The sequence below is a fragment of the Zalophus californianus genome, chromosome 16, assembly GCF_009762305.2.
Source record: "Zalophus californianus isolate mZalCal1 chromosome 16, mZalCal1.pri.v2, whole genome shotgun sequence".
NCBI classification, from domain to species: domain Eukaryota; kingdom Metazoa; phylum Chordata; class Mammalia; order Carnivora; family Otariidae; genus Zalophus; species Zalophus californianus.
In genome coordinates this window covers 32,289,783-32,309,927 of record NC_045610.1, presented here as the reverse complement: position 1 = coordinate 32,309,927, position 20,145 = coordinate 32,289,783, and the positions used below count along the sequence as shown (strand labels likewise).

The window sequence follows — 20,145 nt, the reverse complement described above, 5'->3', positions numbered from 1 at the left end:
ATCTAATTTGTCTGATATAAGGATTGCCACCCCAGCTTTCTTTTGGTGTCCGTTAGCAAGGTAAATTGTTTTCCACACCCTCACTTTCAATGTGGGGGTGTCTTTGGGTCTAAAAGGAGTCTCTTGCAGACAGCATTTCAATGGGTCTTGTTTTTTAATCCAATCTGATAGCCCATGTCTTTTGATTGGGGCATTGAGCCCATTTACATTCAGGCTAACTATTGAAAGGTATGAATTTAGTGCCATTGTATTGCCTGTAAGGTGACTGTGACTGTATATTGTCTGTGTTCCTTTTTGATCTATGCTGCTTTTAGGCTCTCTCTTTGCTTAGAGGACCCCTTTCAATATTTCTTGGAGGGCTGGTTTCATGTTTGCAAATTCCTTCATTTTTTGTTTGTTCTGGAAGCTTTTTATCTCTCCTTCTATTTTCACTGACAGCCTAGCTGGATATAGTATTCTTGGCTGCATATTTTTCTCGTTTAGTGCTCTGAAGATATCTTGCCAGTCCTTTCTGGCCTGCCAGGTCTCTGTGGATAGGTCTGTTGCCAATCTAATGTTTTTACCATTGTAGGTTACATATCTCTTCTCCCGAACTGCTCTCAGGATTTTCTCTTTGTCTCTGAGACTCGTAAGTTTTACTATTAGATGTCGGGGTGTTGAACTATTTTTATTGATTTTGAGAGGGGTTCTCTGTGCCTCCTGGATTTTGATGCCTGTTTCCTTCCCCACATTAGGGGAGTTCCCTGCTATTATTTGCTCCAATATACCTTCTGCCCCTCTCTCTCTTTCTTCTTCTTCTGGGATCCCAATTATTCTAATGTTCTTTCATCTTATCGTATCGCTTATCTCTCGAATTCTGCCCCCGTGATCCTATAGTTTTTATCTCTCTTTTTCTCAGCCTCTTCATTTTCCATCATTTGGTCTTCTATATCACTGATTCTCTCTTCTGCCTCATTTATCCTAGTCGTTAGTGCCCCCATTTTTGATTGCACCTCATCAGTAGCCTTTTTGATTTCGACTTGGTTAGATTTTTGTTCTTTTATTTCTCCAGAAAGGGTTTCTCTAATAACTTCCACGCTTTTTTCAAGCCCAGCTAGAATCTTTAAAGTCATGATTCTGAACTCTAGGTCCGACATCATACTAATGTCCCTATTGAGTAGGTCCCTGGCTGACTGTACTACCTCTTGTTCTTTTTGCTGAGGTGATTTTTTTCGTCTTGTCATTTTGTCCAGAGGAGAATAGATGAATGAGAGAACAAAATGCTAACAGGTTAACAATGTCCCCAGCAAATATACCATATACAAATCAGAAAAGACCTGAAACCAGGGGAAAAGAAAGGGAAAGAAAGAAAAAAGAAAGAGAAAAAAAAAGATAAAAACAAAAACAGAATAATACAAAAAAAGCAAATATCATCAAATATGATCAGGCTAGTGCATAGATCAGTGCCACACACTAGATTTTGGGCGCATTTTGGTCTGTTAGAAAAAAGTGCCTCCTAAAATTTTAAAGGAAGAAGGACATATATGTACAAAATAAGGTTTTATACAATGAAGGGATGGAAGATGACTGTAAAGATGAAAATTATAAAAGAGTTTATAAAAGGAATTGATAAGTTGTTTGAAAAAAGAAAGAAGAAGATTTAAAAAAATAAAAAGAAAAAAGGGAGAGAATGTGATCAGGCAGGAGACTAGAACAAAGCCATACACTAGTGATTTAGGGTATATTTTGATCTGTTAGAAGAAACTGTATCTCAAAATTTTAAAGAGAGAATATATATATATATATATATATATATATATATATATATATATATAAATATACCAAAAATAAGGGTAACTACTATGAAGGGATAAAATATGATTCTAAAAATGGAAAATAAAAAATGTTTTTTTTTAAAAAGGGAATGATAAGATGTTGTTTGAAAAAAGGAAAAAGAAAAATTAAAAAACAATAGTTAAAAAAATTAACTTTGATGAACTAATGAATCATGGTAAAAAAAAAACCATGAATTCTATGTGCAGTATTTCCCTAGCGCTGGAGTTCTCCTTTTCTCCTTGATCGGTAACCTTGGTCTTGGCTTGTTGGCTGTTCATGCTGATCTTCTGGGGGAGGGGCCTGTTGCTGTGGTTTCCAAATGGCTTTGCCGGAGGCTGAATTTCCCCGCCCTTGTCCGTCCAGGCTAAGCAAGCTGCTCAGGATTTCTCTCAGGAGCTTTTATTCTCTGCAAGCTCTCGGTACAGCTTTGGAGGACCAGGGTGAAAATGGTGGCCTCCCAATCTCCACCCAGAGGAGCTGAGAACTCGGGGCCCCGCTCCTCAGTGCGCCCTCAGAGAAAAGCAGACAGTCACTCCCGTCTCCCTGGTCTCCGGCCACACTGCGTGCTCCCCCAGCCTGTGACCGAGCATTTGTATCTCTGGCACCCGACCCCATGTGGAGTCTCCAAACCCAGCAGATCCCTGTGGTGCGCTCCTGCACGGCTCCTCCTGGGGGAGAAAGGAGAGTCTCCCCAGCTCTGCCGCTTGTTGGGTCCCTGCTGGAGAAGCAGTGGCCCGACTGGGCTGCGGATCACAGTTTATGGCAACCCCGAGCTTGAGAGCCCGCGCCTCGGCTCTGTCTCTGCAGCCAGCTTCCCCGCTCCGATACCTGGGAGCTTTGCCGCACTCAGGCACCCCTGGTCTTTCTGTGACCCTGAGGGTCCTGAGACCACACTGTCCCGGGAGGATTCCACCCCCCGCTTAGCTATTGCAGCGACATCCCTCCGCGGAGCCGACTTCTAAAATTCCGATTTTGTGCTCCAGGGCTCTAGCCCTTGCCAGAAGTGGCCGACGGAGGCCCCCTACCCTATCGTCTATCTTCCCAAATATCACCTTGGATTCACTTCTCCGCACGTCCTACCTTCCAGTAAGTGGTCGCTTCTCTGTTCAGAGAGTTGTTGCTACTCTCCTCTTCGATCTCCTGTTGAGTTCGTAGGTGTTCAGAATGGTTTGATCCCTATTCAGCTGAATTCCTGAGACCAGACGAAATCTAGGTCTCCTACTCCTCCGCCATCTTGCTCCACCCCCACCAGTCAGGGCTCTATTTTAATTCAACAAAAGGACTATGAATCACCTGCTCTGTGTCAGACACTGCACAGGGCTGGGGACTCAAGAAAGAGAATGAATTAAAACAGTTATGTACTTGCTTTCATTGCTCTTAGCATCTAGCAGGTGGGGGTGGAAGGAGTGTACCTAAAAATAATCCCCCAAAGTATCCATGCAATTAGGAAGTGTGATACGTGCTACAAGCAAGAAATATCAGCATTCTATTTATTTATTTATTTATTTATTTTTAAAGATTTTATTTATTTATTTGACAAAGAGAGACACAGCAAGAGAGGGAACACAAGCAGGGGGAGTGGGAGAGGGAGAAGCGGGCTTCCTGCCAAGCAGGGAGCCCGATGCGGGGCTCAATCCCAGGACCCTGGGATTGTGACCTGAGCCAATGGCAAATGCTTAATGACTGACCCATCCAGGCACCCCAAAATATTGGCATTTTAAATTAGCATGTCAGGAAAGACTTCACTGAAAAGCTGACATTTAAACTTAGATGTGAAGACTGTGTAGTTACCCAGGTGAGAAGCACGTGTGGCTTTCCTGAAATGTAGAAGGAGGTAGGGTACTAGAACACCGTGAAGGCAGGAGGGTGGGAGCCTAGTGAGGAAAAAAGGTGGCTTGTAGGGTAAACTGAAACCGAAGTAAGGCTGGAGCAGGGTCATGCAGAGTGTAGTCGAGCAGGCATAGATTCAGTATTCTGTTCTAAGCAGGATGGGAAGCTATTGAGGGGTGTTGCGCTGAAACATACAATCAGCTTTGCATACTGAAGGCTGACCTGGATATTAGGTACAGAGCAGAGAGTAGGAGGAAAGCATAGAATTAAATGGTTCAGGACAGAGGTTCTTACGGCAATCTGGACACACTCAACAGTCACGTTACAGTTTTGTCTGCCCACTCTGCTTTTACATCTCTCTTCTCATTCCTCTGGGGAATTTCTCCCCCGCCACCAACCTCCACATGTCCCAGATAAGACTGACCAGCCTTGGTGGTTACTCAGAGTATCCCCATCCCTCTAGTCAAAGTGCATGGCTCACGAAGGGGCCACAACTAAACCAGAATCGATCGGTATGTTCTCTGGATTCACATATATATGCCAGAAACGTGAAATTATTTTTCACTGGAGTGGCTAAGCTGGTGATAGGTAACGATAGGACTCCTAGCAGCCATTTTAAAAATATAGTGAATTAGTGTGGGACTGTCCCAGTTCAGTGCTGAGATGTGTGGTAAACAAGGCACTTGCCTCAGGCAGAAGATTCAAGGCAGCATCAGTATTACTGACTTTTCCCTTTGCCTCAGCCTCCAGTAGGGCTGACATGCCATGATCCTTCATTTAAAATTTTGAACATTAGCTCATTATGGATTTTTTTTTTGCATTAACTTTGCTTTTTTAAAAAACTGACATTAAAATATTTTTGATCTTGATTACTGAGTTGTATGGTACTCCCTGAAATCTTGCATCCTAGATGAGAACATCACTCACCTCACCCCTGAACCTGGATCATTTTGAGTCTGCCTAGTATTTGAACCCAATTCCTATGTTCAGGAAACACTGTACTTCATATGTCTTGATGGGAAACAGAGTTCATCTTCCATTATGAACCTAAAAATGCCATGGATATGGTAGATTGGTTCACCCCACATCCATTCTAATGGGTTTATTGTCTTCAATTTTAGAAACTAGGGAAGTAAACATGCCCCATACTTCCTTGCAACTATTGATCAGACATAGAGCCTAGGCTCTACAAGTCTTATAGCTTCACGTAAGACCTTGATGCATAAGAACTGAAGGCCAGCGTAGTGATCAGATATTTTCATAAGCCTGGTAGCAGAGCCATACATGTAGACTTTTGGGGGGAAGTTGAGGTAGAGCATCTGGTTTCCAGTCCTGAGGGAGAGTTGTGCTGAGCAGCAATTGTATATCACTAGAAATATCTCACAATGCAATAACCCATTGATTTCCTGGCCATGAAACACTCAACACACCTACTTTTGGTGCTCCTAAAGATTCTAAGTGTTACTGAGTATCGTGTAGTAAATTCCCTTTTGCTTAAACAAACAGTAGGTGCTTTACTGTGTGTAACAAAGAGCTTAGTCCATCTGTTAGCTTTTCCAGCCTCCTTTGCAGCAAAGGCACAGACATACAAGTTAGGGTCAGCGATCAAGGGCATCTGTTTTGTTCATTGAATCCGGAGCTAGTAGCACGAAGAACAAAAGGGACAGGGGAGCACCTCTGTTTTGGAGAAAATGGCAGCAGAAACAATAACCAGTTTGTGAAAGCAGCAGTGGCAGATACCAGATGCAGCACCTGGATGCCTTATTTTCAACCTGATGAGACCCTGAGCAGAGGACTTCCCTAGCCTGTGCTTAAACTTCTGACCCATGAACCTGTGGAATAATAACTTTAAAAATAATAATAATAATAACAGTAATTTTTAAGTCCCTCCACATGTGATACTTTATTATATAGCAATAAAACAATGTGTCAGTGTTTAATTGACTTTTAAAAAAATTCTTTCTTGGCAGTACACAAAACCATGGAATATCTCAGAACTGGTAACATCATGGGTCCAAGGAAATTGTTGACAGTGATTCAAATCTTCCCTGTTTTGTTCAGAAGTTCAGTTTTTCAAATTCAGGAGTGAATAAATTCAGCCACTGGGTTCATTCAGTTGGAGCAGCGTGAAAAAAAAATTAAAAGAGTTGTATTTGCAAGATGTTTTTTATGATAATGGGCCACCTTATCTAAAACAAAGATAAAAATATTGGGGAAAAAAAGGATAATAGCAAAAAGCAGTACTGCCACTTAATATCTATGATAGTTTAGATAAATTACATATATTTTCCTTTTTTTCTCGTCAATGAAATGAGAATAATTATACTATCTCACAGAGCTGTGGTGATAACAATATAAAAAAGCATACATATACCACGTATTCCAGTGTCTAGCACATGGTAAATAACCACATTCTACCATTAAATCCTATTTAAGATAATTTCTCTAGTTTCAGTGAGAATAAATTTTCTTCTGTTCCTACTTCCACTGACTACTCTGTCATGTATTGGACTTTTCTAGGCTCATGTTCTAGACCTGAAAATTATTTTTTAGTCAACTTTTATAGAGCAGAATAGAAAAAAGTTTTCACTAAATCTACAATCTGATGAAAAACACAACTAATTATTCAAGACCAAGAAAAGTTTATAAATCACACCAAAGAAAAAGTCTAGCTTAATCCAGCATACGTATAATCGTTTATGAATATTTTATGAAATATTTAAAAAATAATTTTAAGTTTTTGAAATATATTACTTGAGCAACTGGACAAACGTTTATAAAGTTAAGTCTTTACATTCTCCACGTGCCCAAGCTATGTCTATACCTGGCATTTCAAACCAGAGGCTTGAAATCTTTCTCTTCTGAAGTCATGGAGGTCAATCTTTCTCAGTATGTCATTCATTTTGCATTTCAGTCACATGCCCCAAAAGCACTGTAGAGAAATCTTAGTTGAATATTAGCTCGTGGTATGTTTGTATTGACAGGGTTAACCAAGTGGAACAGCTACTTAGAGATACTACTTTGAATATAAATGGCTGAAAACAGAATCACTGCTAGTTGAAAATCTAAAAAACATATTTTATAGCTAATATTATATAAGTTAATATAAACATGATTATTGTACATATCCGCCAAATAAAGGCGTGTTTGCATGTATTTGCATATAATTGCACATACACAAACACATATAATTTTTTGTGTAGCTCTTTGCAGATTAAAGAGGTCCAACATACCACATTTACTCCTGTGATTTACCGTGAATCCAGTGGAGGTCTGACTACTACTAACACAGTTTTTTAGAATCTTTGAATGCAACTCAGTTAATTTATAGTTACCTAACTTATGAGAACTTTGAAATCATTATATAAAGGAGGAGCAGCATTTAATTACTTCTAAATGCACATTTGCAAGTATAACAGGAAGGAGAACCCTCTGGAAGAAGGCTTATAATAGTATTTAATAATTGGGGTGGCCTGTATACTCAACACTTCAAATGGACTCTAGCAAACTACAATGCATATTGTATGTCAGTCTCGATCTCTAACAGTTTGAATTTTTTGACATTTTATGAATATTCCAATGATACAACAGTAATTAATACTACTGAAGAACATCAACTTTTAAAAAGCATTTTACCATACAGTTAATTTTGTAATAATCCATTATTATCAACCACTTTATAGACAAGAGAACTAAGAATCAGTAGATGAACAATATAGTATCACATAACCAGTTGCAAGAGGGTTTGGGATCCAGATTGAGACTTCTGGTTCTAAGTTTAGGCTCATTTCTCTTGTAACACATTTGCCACGTGTGGTTAAGGCAATATATATATACATTTTTTTTTCTTGTTGTTAGGCCTGAACACCAAGAAAAAAGCCAATTTCAATAACCCAAAAACTGATAAGTTTCTCTAATCTTTTTCAAAATTTGAGATATTCCTGTAAAAAGATTTTCAAACCTGATCGGTAATTATATTGCTTAGTTTTTGAACAAGCAAGACTTTTTGTATCAGAAGTTTTATGTGAATAAAAACAAGAAATTTCATGCTGTCATCTGTGCCAACAAGGGTCCCAACATTGATTCCACAGAAATACATAACTTTACACACATAGGGTGAAAAAGCTCTGGAGAATCCACCTGCACCAAAACAACAAAATAATTGATCCTTCTAGAGAAAACTAACACACTAAGGATTTTATGCACTATTTGACTGTAGTCAAGGGCTTCAGGGTGGAGATGTTCCCACTCTGTTTGAGGAGAGCCTCTTGTTAGCATCAAGCGCGCACTTTACAATCGAATTTTCATATTCATCCATGGTGCAGTCCACTTATCAAAACTCTGTTCCCTCTTTGATGAGAAAAATATCTACATCTCAGTGAAACATTCCTATATGCTGACCTTACTCATTCGGTAAAATATAAGGCTTTAAAGAAATCTTTTAGATTAGTATCAAAATAAAGACCATTGACTGAACGAATTATCCCTCTACATTTTTAATTTCAAAACCCATTAGGAAACATCCTGGTCCTCATAAGATCATGTCACATAACTTCTAATACCTCAGTGCTCTGCCTGAAGGTATTTTTCAAAATGGGTTGGTACTCAGCCTAATCCTAAGGGGAATGAATTCATTTGCTCAAGAGATTACAGTAGGATCCATGTTATATGATATAGCCTGGTAGAAAGGAAAGTATGATCAGTATTGTTTGGACACGTGTATGAAGTATCTGTCTGGAAAGGCTTCTGGAGAAGGAGCAAAAACTGAGCTAGAATATCAAGGAGAAATACACATTCATTATAAAACAAGAAAAGAAATAGAATTCTAAGCTGAGGAAATTTAATGTGATGAGATAAGAAGGAGGCAAAAAAAAAATGACTGGGGAGCTTTAAATACTTAACACTTTCTCAGAATGTCATGTATAGGGGAAAGAACAGTGGAAGATGGATTTTGAAAGGTAAATGGGAACCAAATCATGAGGATACTAGATACCACAAAAGAAAAAGAAGAAAGTGTTAATTTCAATTATTTACCAAATCCATTGGAGAGTTTTATTGAAGGGCTGTATAAAATCAAATTTGGACTTTATAAATCCCACTTGGTAAGTGCTATAGAGAAACAGAAGGAAAAAAAACAGAGTCAAGGAAACGTGGTAGTTTTAAGATCCTGTTTCAAATACTTAGTTCATATCTATAGGCACACACATTCTCTCACTTATACATCGAAGCTTGGTGTTTCCTACTATAAACTAAAAAGACAGAGGTGCTCTTCAAGGGCTTAGGAATCAGCTGAGGCCATTGCAAACTGGCATCCACTTCTATCCTGAAAGGTTTTCCTGTGTTTTAAAAGTGTCTTTTTAATTGAAAATAGTAAATCTCCTCTCGTTCAAATGACACTTTCATAACAAGGGAAAAAATCAAGCCACATTATGTAAAGAAAGGGTATCCAGTGATGCATCTCCAGGATTCAGGAAGCCAGCTTATAAATGATTGCAATACTCTGCTAAGAGATAATCAGAGTATAAAGCAAACAGAGGGATGTAGAGGATGAAATGTTGTGAGAGATGTTCAAGAGGACTGGGCAATTGATCAGATACAGGGGCGAGAAGAAAAGGGAAAATAGAGATGACTTTCATGTTTCTTCTTTGGGTGATGGCATATACAGTAGAGCCTTTTACAAAGGTTGGAAATATAGGTTATATTCCAGAAATGTTCAGGTTGGCACATTTTAAACCAATCAACAAACATTCAATTTAATGCTGTGATTCTGAATCAGATATTTGGCATATAAAAAATGTACTTTGTGTTAGTAGTTGGCAAGCTAGCAATTTCTTCAGTGCCTACAATTGAACTACATAATTTACAGACCATGGAACATTTGGTTTAGCTTCAGAGCCAGAATAGTTTCAGTTGATGCCACTTTATATTACAGAATATTGCATGAATAGTTTTAATTAGGCAATTAGTTATGTTGCTCATGGCACAGAGCAAGAAGCACAAAGCCTCAAAATACGTAATCAATACTGCCACATGTAATCAGTTGAATTTAGATTGTAGGTAAACACAGGACTAAAACAAGTAAAGTCAATTATAAATATCCTGATGTGATTAAATAACACTTTGTAGGGAATTATAAAAATATCTGAACAGAAGTATACCCATTGCTTTGAGGATAAACTAATCTTAGCTTTAAGACACAATTCATTTATTCATTCAGCCTACAGAACACCTATTAAGAGCCAGACACTGTGCTAATAGATGCTGGGGATATAGTCGTAAAAACAATGACCTCTGTAGTTTATAACTTAGAGGAGGAGGCAAATGCTCAACCCACTCAATGCTCAAATCACAAAAACCTATAATCATAAACCGTGATACAACCTACGAAGAAAGATACAGTAAGCAGAAAAATGCCCCATTCCCCCAAAAGATGTCCACATACTAATCCCTAAGAACCTGAGCATGTTACCTTCCATGGCAAAAGGCACTTTGCAAATGTGATTAAAAATATATATATAATATATATACATATATAGTCCTAATATATATATGTGTGTGTATATATATATATTTCTATTTAGTTGATCTTATTCATAGTTAACATGGTAGGAGGGAAACTACAGAGGTAAATGGGGAAAATGGTTATCAAACTGGGTAAGCTATGGGCTTGACCTTCAGTGACCTCATGGAAAGAGGAAAATGAAGATCCCTATGGATCCCCGAGATGTCAGATGCTGAAGTCAAAATGAGAGTCTTAATTCAGCCAGTACAAGCACAAACCTGTCTAAGCAAGGCAGAGTGACAAAAATATCCCTGAGAAATAAAGAATCGTGATCATCAGAAGTGAGAAATCAGCATGCAGGAAGCAAATAAAAATAAAATAAAATGGAAATTTAGAATAAAGAATCAGGATCCCAAGTGTATGAAGAATGGAACTCTGAAAGAGACTCTACTTAAGTGTGTATATTGATTAAAGAATTATGGAAACGATAAAGGAAATTGAAATAAAAATGGGCTGAACCGAAGGACAAAACAAATACAAATTCTAGAAATTATGTTTTCGTTATGAACTGACTCTTTTTTCATTATGAAATATTACTCTTTATCTTGAACAATATGCCTTGTACTGAAATCTACTTGTACACCAGCTTCCATATGCCTAGTATTTGCATGGAATATCTTTTTCCATTTACTTTCAAATTTCTGGCTCTCTATATTCAAAGTGTATATCTCTTAGAAACATCATAGAACTGGGTCTTGCCCTTTTATCAAGACTACCAGTATTCACTTCTTTTAGAGTGCTCTGTCTATTTATATTTATTGTAAGCACTGATGTATTTCAGTCTCCTGTCTTGCTATTTGTTTTCTATATGTTCCATCTATTTTTGGTTCCCTTATTCCTCTTTTCTTATCTCCTATAAGCTGAATTGTATTTTTTAAAACTTTGCTCTCCAGATGAAGATAAACACTTTTCACTGACTCAGTTATGACGGGGCTCCCAGAGCTATATTAATTAGTTTATAATAGAAATAATCTCATATGCATAAATTGAGATGGGAAGGGCAGAGGTAGAAAAATTTTGAGGGTCACTGAAGGGGCCCCAAATTGCATTAACCCCAAATCAGAGGGGTTTATAAAAGGTTTAGATGTTGAACAAGGTTTTTGATGACTATCTCCAAAATCTTTCTGATGAAAATTGACTCTAGTCAAATCCTGCAAGCAAGGAAAGGATAAGTCTATTGGAGATATTAAGGATAAGCTCTTTAACAACTTTAGATAATACTCAGGAGTAGATCCTGAAGCAAATGTGAACACAGCTCTCTCCTTTTTTTTTTTAAGCTTTAACAGAAAATAGAGGATTTAATACGCAAGCAAAAGTCAAATGGAAAATAGTCCTTTTGTCAAATCTTCTGCTCACTGAATATTTTTATGAGGCTGTGGAACAAAACTAGAATAAGACCTAGAATACACTGATGTCCTTACAAGTAAAACAACTAAATGTTCTCATCCCAGTCATTAAGGATTCTAACAGGAAATCTCTTCTTAGGATACCAATGCATATACCACGAATAAAACTGATATTGGGGGATGGGGGAGAATACAATTGTCCAGTGATAACTAAGAAAGTAAAAGGAAAAAAAAAAGTGGGCTATCAATAAAGATGACCTAAGGAGGAATCAAATGCTCAGTTTTCTGTTTTATCTTTAAGCCTACAAGAAGAAATTTATCTAAATATTAGAGGACAAGCTTGCAAGTTTTTTTTTTTATTTATTTACACAGATATTACAATACAAGCATAAAGTATTGTGTTCTTATATAACCTTAGCTTCCAAGTCAACAAACTGCTCAGGTGATAGGTATCTCTAATGCCCCTTGGACACTCACTCTCATATATTTAACTGATAATATTCTTTCCTTCTTTGTGACATCAGAGCTGCTAACTTCATAGACAGGGGTATACTGTACAAATTGCCTGATTCAATGTTCTCCTGATAGTCTCTTTCTTGAAATCCTTCAGGATTCTCCTGTTCCTAATAAGGTCAGAGATAATTTGGACTTTGGCTTACTGTTATTCTTGTGTCTCAATCCAATCCAAATTGAAGTTCTTCACAAAGAACTGGAATCTCTGTGCACTACAATGTCCATGGATATTGGCAGAATTGTGGAGGCTGAACCCCTGAAGGTTCAGAGAAACCCATCCAAACCTCCTCTCCCACAACACTCTCTAAAACTAGAACCAAAAGAGGCTAAATCAATAAATGAAAACCTAATAAAGATACATTCTATATGTAACAGTTATTGTAATACTTTTATGATCCACGTTAAGAAACAGGCAAGGATATAGATTTTTTTCAAGATCACAGGGCCATAAATAAAATAGTTATTTCCAACTTCCCTGTGGTACCAAAAACAAATACAGTTTTATATTTCGTGTCACATGAGGCTATATAATTTACAGTCAGAGACTGGTATTCTGCTTTCTTTATTGTCACTTTAGATCAAGATAATCCATGCCTCCTTGTCTTCTCCTGGCAAGGTCAACAATAGACCTGGACATTTATGCTTCAGGATTTACAAAGACATCTTCTTAGTTTTCCTAAGTTCTCTGCCAGGGCCTTACAACCTGATGAATCCATTTGATCCTATTGTTATTCAACCTGTAGATGACATCCGGCCATACAGTAAAGATGACTTGAACTCAAAGATCAATTCCTTCTATTTATACACCATTTTTTAAAAATATTTTTTTTTAAGTTTTATTTAAGTAATCCCTACACCCATCGTGGGGTTCAATCTCATGACCCTGAGATCAAGAGTTGTAAGCTCCACTGACTGAGACAAGTAGGCGCCCCATCTATTTACATACCATTTTAGCTCAAGAAGGACATAAATATTTCCTAAAATAAATTACAATTTAATCAATAAATGTGTATTAACTAAGGCATGGACTATCACAGGAGGTAAGTTACTTATTCTTGATAGTCTAAAAGCCATATACAACTTTCAGAAACCAATCACTAGGAGAAAATTCAAAGAACCCCTGAGTCTTGCTAGCTGTGGTAGGTGATGATTTGCTAACTTGTCTGAAATAGACACACCTCTTTAGGACTTAAGTAAGTCTTCAGTAACCAAACTTCTTCTTTAGAAACATAAACCCGAACAGTTTGTGATTTAAAGTTAGCTTTATACAAAGTTCTCCCCTATGAAACAAAGACTTCACTTGTGAAGGACGAGGAAAGGGGACAAACATGGTCATAATTAGGGCACTGGTGAAGATCTTTTGTAGCCAGAAGAGAATGGGGGGAGAAAGGGTCCTCTACCCTGCAGAGGGGCAGGGATATGTACTGCTGTCAGAGATACACTAGGAGAGAGGCAAGAATACTGGAAAGACAACATCCCTGAAATTTAGGATAAAATATATGTCTGAAGCTTAATCAGATGCCCGAGAACATCTCCCACTCCCAACCGTAAGTCCAACAAGCTTTGAATAACAAGTTCACTGTAAGAGACATACCTTGTCTAAAGCATAGTTCAAAGAGGAGATGTAAATCTAAGGATGGAGCAGCAATTGAGAAAAAGACTTAATACAGCCAAGGAAAGAATTAGGGAACTTGAAAATAGGTAAAGAGAAATTATCCAAACTTAAAAACAAAGAGAGAAAAGGAGTAGAGGAAGAGAAGACAAGTACAGAGCATCCAAGAGTATGGGACAATATCAAACTCTCCACCATTCACATAATTGCAATCCTTGAAGAAGAGGGACAGAAGACAGAATAAATTTGAAGAAATAATAGTTTGTTTTCCAAAATTAATGACAGCAACCAAATCCAAGATGCTCAAGAAACACCAACAGGGAAAATTATCATCAAATTCTATCCAAAAAAAAGGAAAAGTAAAGAAAAGAAATTCAACACACATAAATGAGTCATATTGTCATATTCAAACTGCTTAAACAAAAGACAACTCTTGAAGGAAGTCAGATGAAAAGAAGACATTACAGATGAAGATGTAAGAATTATACAAGACTTTTCTTAAGAAACCATGCAAGCTAAAAGACAAAGCAGTGATAGATATATTTAAAGTGCCAAAAGAAAAATCTCAGCCCATAATTTAATATCCAGTAAAATGTCTGTTTTTTAATGAAGGGGAAATAAAGTCTTTTTCAGACAAACAAATAATGAGGGAGTTCATTGCCAACTCACCTACTCTCCAAGAATATTAAAGAAGGAATATGATACCAGACAGAAATTTGTATTTACCTAAAATAATGAAGAACACTCAAAATGTATGTCACTGCCTTCCAAAACTTGGCCAATATAAATCAATTCTATCTCTCTACAAATCCACTGTTTTCTAGATCCAGGATCTAGATCTCAGGTGTCCTGTACTGTGTTTTTATTTTCTAGTATTTTCATTTAATTTTTTCATGGAGGTTACACCTCTCATCTGGAAACATCCTCTCCTGGTGAGCTCTTTCAAAGACACATTTAGGACTCTGACAAAATGGCTTTTTTTTTTAATTATATAGGAATAATAAAATTAGATTTGCTTAATCAAGAAGCTTTATGATGGTCTTCTTGTTTGAAAGTCAAAATAAATACACAAACACTTAAAACTTATAGCATAAAATACAGGAGAATATATTTATGACCTTGGGTAAGGTGGGGTTTCCTAATGAAAAGGTACATCGATTCAACAACACTGGCAAGTAATTCCACCACTCCTAGCAAATTGAAAGACATGCATACCATCCAACCTAAGAATCCTACTTTGTTACTTTATATGAACTAATTCACACATAAGGAAGCATATACAATCATGTCCATCACTACGCCATTTATAATGATGAAAATGTGGAAGTAATGTAGCAGAACCTCAGTTGAGAAAGCTTAAATAAATTGCTATATGATGACAAAATAGAATTCTGTCAAGCAGTAAATACTAATAACACAGATCTAGTCATTAATAATACTAAAAAGAATTTTGTATTTGAAAGGTTATATGCAATGTAATATATATAAACAGTCCCCCTTTATCTGCAGGGGATAGGTTCCAAGTCCCCCAGTGAATGCCTGAAACCACAGATAGTACTGAACCCTATATATATATATATATATATACCATGTTTTTTTTTCTATATATGGATAGGTATGATAAAGTTTAATTTACAAACTAGACGCAGTAAGAGGTGGATGAACAACAATAACTAATAGTAAAAGAGAATAATACTATACTGTAACAAAAGTTATGGGAATGTGGTCTCACTCTTTCTCAAAATATCTTACTGTACTGTACTCACCCTTCTGATGATGATGAAATGATAAAATGCCAACAAGATGAGACGAAGTGAGGTGAATGATGTCGGCATCCTGATGTAGCAGTTAGGTTTTTCTGACTATATGCTGACCATGGTTGACCATGGAACCTGAAAATGCAGAAAGTGAAACCGCGGATAAGGGGTGGAGGTGGCAGGTACTGTATACATCTGAAACCATTATATAATAATTGAATTATATAAAGTTGCTCTTTTTATAGACCAAATAAGGTCAACTATCATCACTTCCAATGGCATTCAACCTAAGTTAAAACACCTTTAAAGAATAGTATATATTATCTGTCGATATTGTTATTGGTAACTAGCTAACAACTTACTAGCTAACCAAATTTCTTGACTTTATAGTATGTGGTAAGCACGGTTATAAGCATTTATATGTATAATTTAGTTAATTCTCATGATAACCCATTGAGGTAGATAGATTATTACACTTATTTTTTTAAGGTTTATTTATTTATTTAAGAGAAAGAGAGAGCACACACATACATGTGAATGGAGGGGGGAGAGGGAAAGGGAGAGAAGCAGATTCCTTGCTGAGCGCAAAGCCCCAGTCAGGGCTGATCCCATGACCGTGAGATCATGACCTGAGTGGGAAGCTTAACCGACTGAGCCACCCAGCTGCCCCTACATTATTACATTTATTTTTATAGAGGAAATTGTGTAACTATTCAATGAAAAGAGAAAAAAAACAAAAGCATGTCTCAAAGTATACCAAACTTATGGTAGAGTTTACTCATGGAGAAGGAGGTGGGTGAGAACAAATATTGTGGAGAAGGATTTATGTTTTATTACAAATAAGCAAACAAATAAAAAACACAAAGAGGATGAGAGAGCTAAAGTTAATATGGAAAAATGTTATAATCTTTTTTTATTTCTTGGCAGTTCATAGGTGTGAACTATTTTATTTTTTATTCTTTTTTTATGTTTGGAATCTCTCTCTTTTTTTTTTCCTTTAATTTCAAAAGAAAGACCACCAAACTCTTTGTGAATTGCTTCCCCATAATTCCTAGCCTCATTCTCCTCTAGCAGATATTGGTCTTTAAGTGATCTTCAAAGCCCTCCAGAACAGCCCTTGATAATAACAACTGACATTCATGGGCCAGAAAAGCTTTTGTAAGAAGTATAAAGAAAAGAGACTTAAAAAAAGGAAAAGAAAATTTCTCCCCCAAATATATATTTCATCTCTGCAAGTACTTGGGAGTTCTTCAGTAAATATTGTAGAGTTCCAAAAATCATAGAGGTATTTCATTTCCCATACATGAAAGATAATTGCTCTTTGAAATTATTCAGCTGAAAAGCAGTAGAAGTGGAAAACTTGGGGTAAGTAAACTAACCACAGGGAAGTAATTAATTCACAAAACTCAAACAATGAAAATGTTGTAGTACAGGAACACCTCCAAATTCAGGTAAAATCATAGTTGGTGCTTCTCTTAAATTAATTAAGGTTTTTTGAGTTTATTTGACCTATAACACTGTGCACTTAAGAGGTAAAATGTTACCTCGATACATTTCTATATTGTAATATGAACGGTGTTATAGTGATATTTATCACATATATAATTATAATAAAATATTATCTAAGTTCCTTACACTGTGCATTAAATCACCATGGCTTATTTACTGCTAGTTAAGTGTGAATCTACTTAAGGGTCAAAGAACAAATACAGGAAAGATATGGTTGAATCTCCTAGTTAATTTTCTTTTAGGAGAATTAGCACCAGGTTTACAGGACAAAGATTTTTTTTAGCCATTGTGACTGTGGTTGGAATTTTAACTGTGTGCAGACAGGAGTGAAAGGCTGGGTTCCTTTGGAGGGACAATGTCCCTCAGGGTATTCTTCCTTCAGTGAGGCTGGAACAGGAGGTCTTCTGGGCAGAGCAATTCTTCCTGGGAGGAATCCCAACACAGCTGATAAGGTAAATTAGAGCTTCAGGCTGCTTCTCTGACGTGGAAAGGTCTGGGGAGAATGAATTTGCTCCTGTTCTTCATTTTTATCTTTACATGACCTTCTTGCTCTGTCTCCCTCTGCTCTTCTTAGTTGCTGTCTTTTCCTCAGTATTAGAGGTAGAACTACCCTGATTATTTTAACATCATTACCTGATTCTTCTTGAGGGAACACATTTAAGAGACGGTTGCCTGGGACAAGATTTGATCCCTGTTTGTGGGTGGTGTAAGTAGCGCTGCATTTTCACTAGTGAAACAAACCTTGAATATTAAACTCTGAATTTGGTTCTTAATTAATACCCATGATGATTTTAGAGACGTTTCATACAAAACAATGACTGAGAGGGAAAGAATCCTCATCCTAAAAATCTTTAAGCCTTAATCTGAGGGAAGAGTCAGTGTCACTTGTAATCTCTTTCCTTTCTTCCTGTTATTTAGCAAAATAGATATTTGGGGTCTTTAATCAGCTTACGCATTTTTGTATTATATAGCTCGGGCTTCCCCAAATTTTTAACTACCCCTCACAGTAAGAAATACATTTTATATAATATTCTTATACATATATATATATGTGTGTGTGTATGTGTGTGCTTCTTTATGAAACAAAAGTTTCAAGAAGCAACACTTACCTTTCTATGTGTGTTGCACTCTTATATTTCCACCCTCTTCTTTTTCAATGAAAAAAATGCTGGTGCTATTTCATTAATTTCATGACCCAGCATCAGGTAACAGACTATACTTTCTAAAGCACTCGTTAGCTAATGTAGATAAAAACTTATTTTATTAAAGCAAAGTATATATGTAATGTATATATGTCGTACATATAGAATGCATACAGTATATATGTATATGTATACAGATATGTATATAATGTTATAATGTATATAATTCATATATATAGTATGTACATATAGTATTATTCAATTGCCTCACTCTTGTTTCTAAAATTTTAACTGTGGTAGTGAGATAATGCATGTTAGACTTGGCCATTCAAAACAATGTTTTTGCTGGTTTTGATTTAAATCAGAACTTTATATACAAACAATAAAATAATTAGATAAGATTGGATGAGCTCACAGGGAGATGAAAATATGGTACAGATTACTCCAATACTGATATGCATGTAAGTATATTCAGCTATCTGTATATAAGATATCCTTTCAATTCTTCTTCAGTGATGAACTGGTAAAAACCTTTAGTCAGGTATGATTAAAAAAGTCTTTCTACATAGAAGATTCTCAATAAATGCTAGTCCCTATTTAATCATCACCCTGTAATGATCATTTTAGTCCCAGCTTCACAGGTTCTGAAGAAGATGCCATCAGTGGAGATCAGGCACTGAGATTTTTGTTCTCATGGTATAACTCTTTACGCCTAAAAATAATGGGAAATTTTGCTAAATTCTTAAATTAACTTGAGGTTTCAATGAGATACCACCTCACACCAGTCAGAATGGCTAAAATTAACAAGTCAGGAAATAACAGATGTTGGAGGGGATGCGGAGAAAGGGGAACCCTCCTACACTGTTGGTGGGAATGCAAGCTTGTGTAGCCACTCTGGAAAACAGCATGGAAGTTCCTCAAAAAGTTGAAAATAGAGCTACCGTACGACCCAGCAATTGCACTACTGGGTATTTACCCCAAAGATACAAATGTAGGGATCCAAAGGGGTACATGCACCCGATGTTTCTAGCAGCAATGTCCACAATAGCCAAACTATGGAAACAGCCAAGATGTCCATCGACAGATGAATGGCTAAAGAAGAGGTGGTATATATACACAATGGAATATTATGCAGCCATCAAAAGGAATGAAATCTTGCCATTTGCAATGACATGGATGGAACTGGAGGGCATTATGCTGAGCAAAATAAGTCAATCAGAGAAAGACATGTATCATATGATCTCACTGATATGAGGAATTCTTAATCTCAGAAAACAAACTGAGGGTTGCTGGAGTGTGGGGAGAGTGTAGGATGGTGTGGCTGGGTGATAGACATTGGGGAGGGTATGTGCTATGGTGAGCACTGTGAATTGTGCAAGACTGTTGAATCACAGATCTGTACTTCTGAAACAAATAATACATTATATGTTAAAAAAGAAGAAGAAGAAAATGAAGGGGGAGAAATTGGAGGGGGACCTGAACCATGAGAGACTATGGACTCTGAGAAACAAACTGATGGTTCTAGAGGGGAGGGGGTGGAAGGATGGGTTAGCCTAGTGATGGGTATTAAAGAGGGCACCTATTGAATGGAGCACTGGGTGTTATACACAAACAATGAATCATGGAAAACTACATAAAAAACTAATGTTGTAATGTATGGTGATTAACATAATAAAAAAATTAACTTGAGGTTTAAATGATACTTGTGATAAATTCACAATAAGCTACAGACAGTTGTCTTATTTCTGCCTTCTTTACATTTCTTTATATTTTTTCCTCACTGTGGTTGCAGCTAATGCAGAAAAGTACTGGTTTTGGCTTATAGTTTCACCTATTATTGGAAAATACTGGATGCCATCAATGACAAATATGCAACAAAAACTGAAAGGAGGCTTTCTGCTTATGAAGAGCAATATTAGAAAGTCTACCTAGTCATGACTGAATCTATGCATCATATCTTGTTCTTGCAGTAAATAACTTTTTACTTAAATGTAATAAAATGGCTTTTTCTAAGACTTTGTGTTATAATTATTACTTTTGTTTATGGCACATTCACAAG

At 36.7% G+C, this 20,145-nt stretch overlaps 1 long non-coding RNA gene across 1 annotated transcript in view; it reads right to left on the bottom strand.

Annotated features, from left to right (window-relative positions):
- Nucleotides 1-5,540: 5,540 nt before the first annotated feature.
- Nucleotides 5,541-20,145, bottom strand: part of LOC113908114 — a 118,758-nt gene continuing 104,153 nt past the window's right edge. The window contains exons 4-5 of the long non-coding RNA XR_003515360.2: nt 15,445-15,570; nt 5,541-5,747 (exon numbers count right to left, since the gene is read on the bottom strand). This is a non-coding gene — a long non-coding RNA (uncharacterized LOC113908114). The remainder of the gene's footprint in view (nt 5,748-15,444; nt 15,571-20,145) is intronic.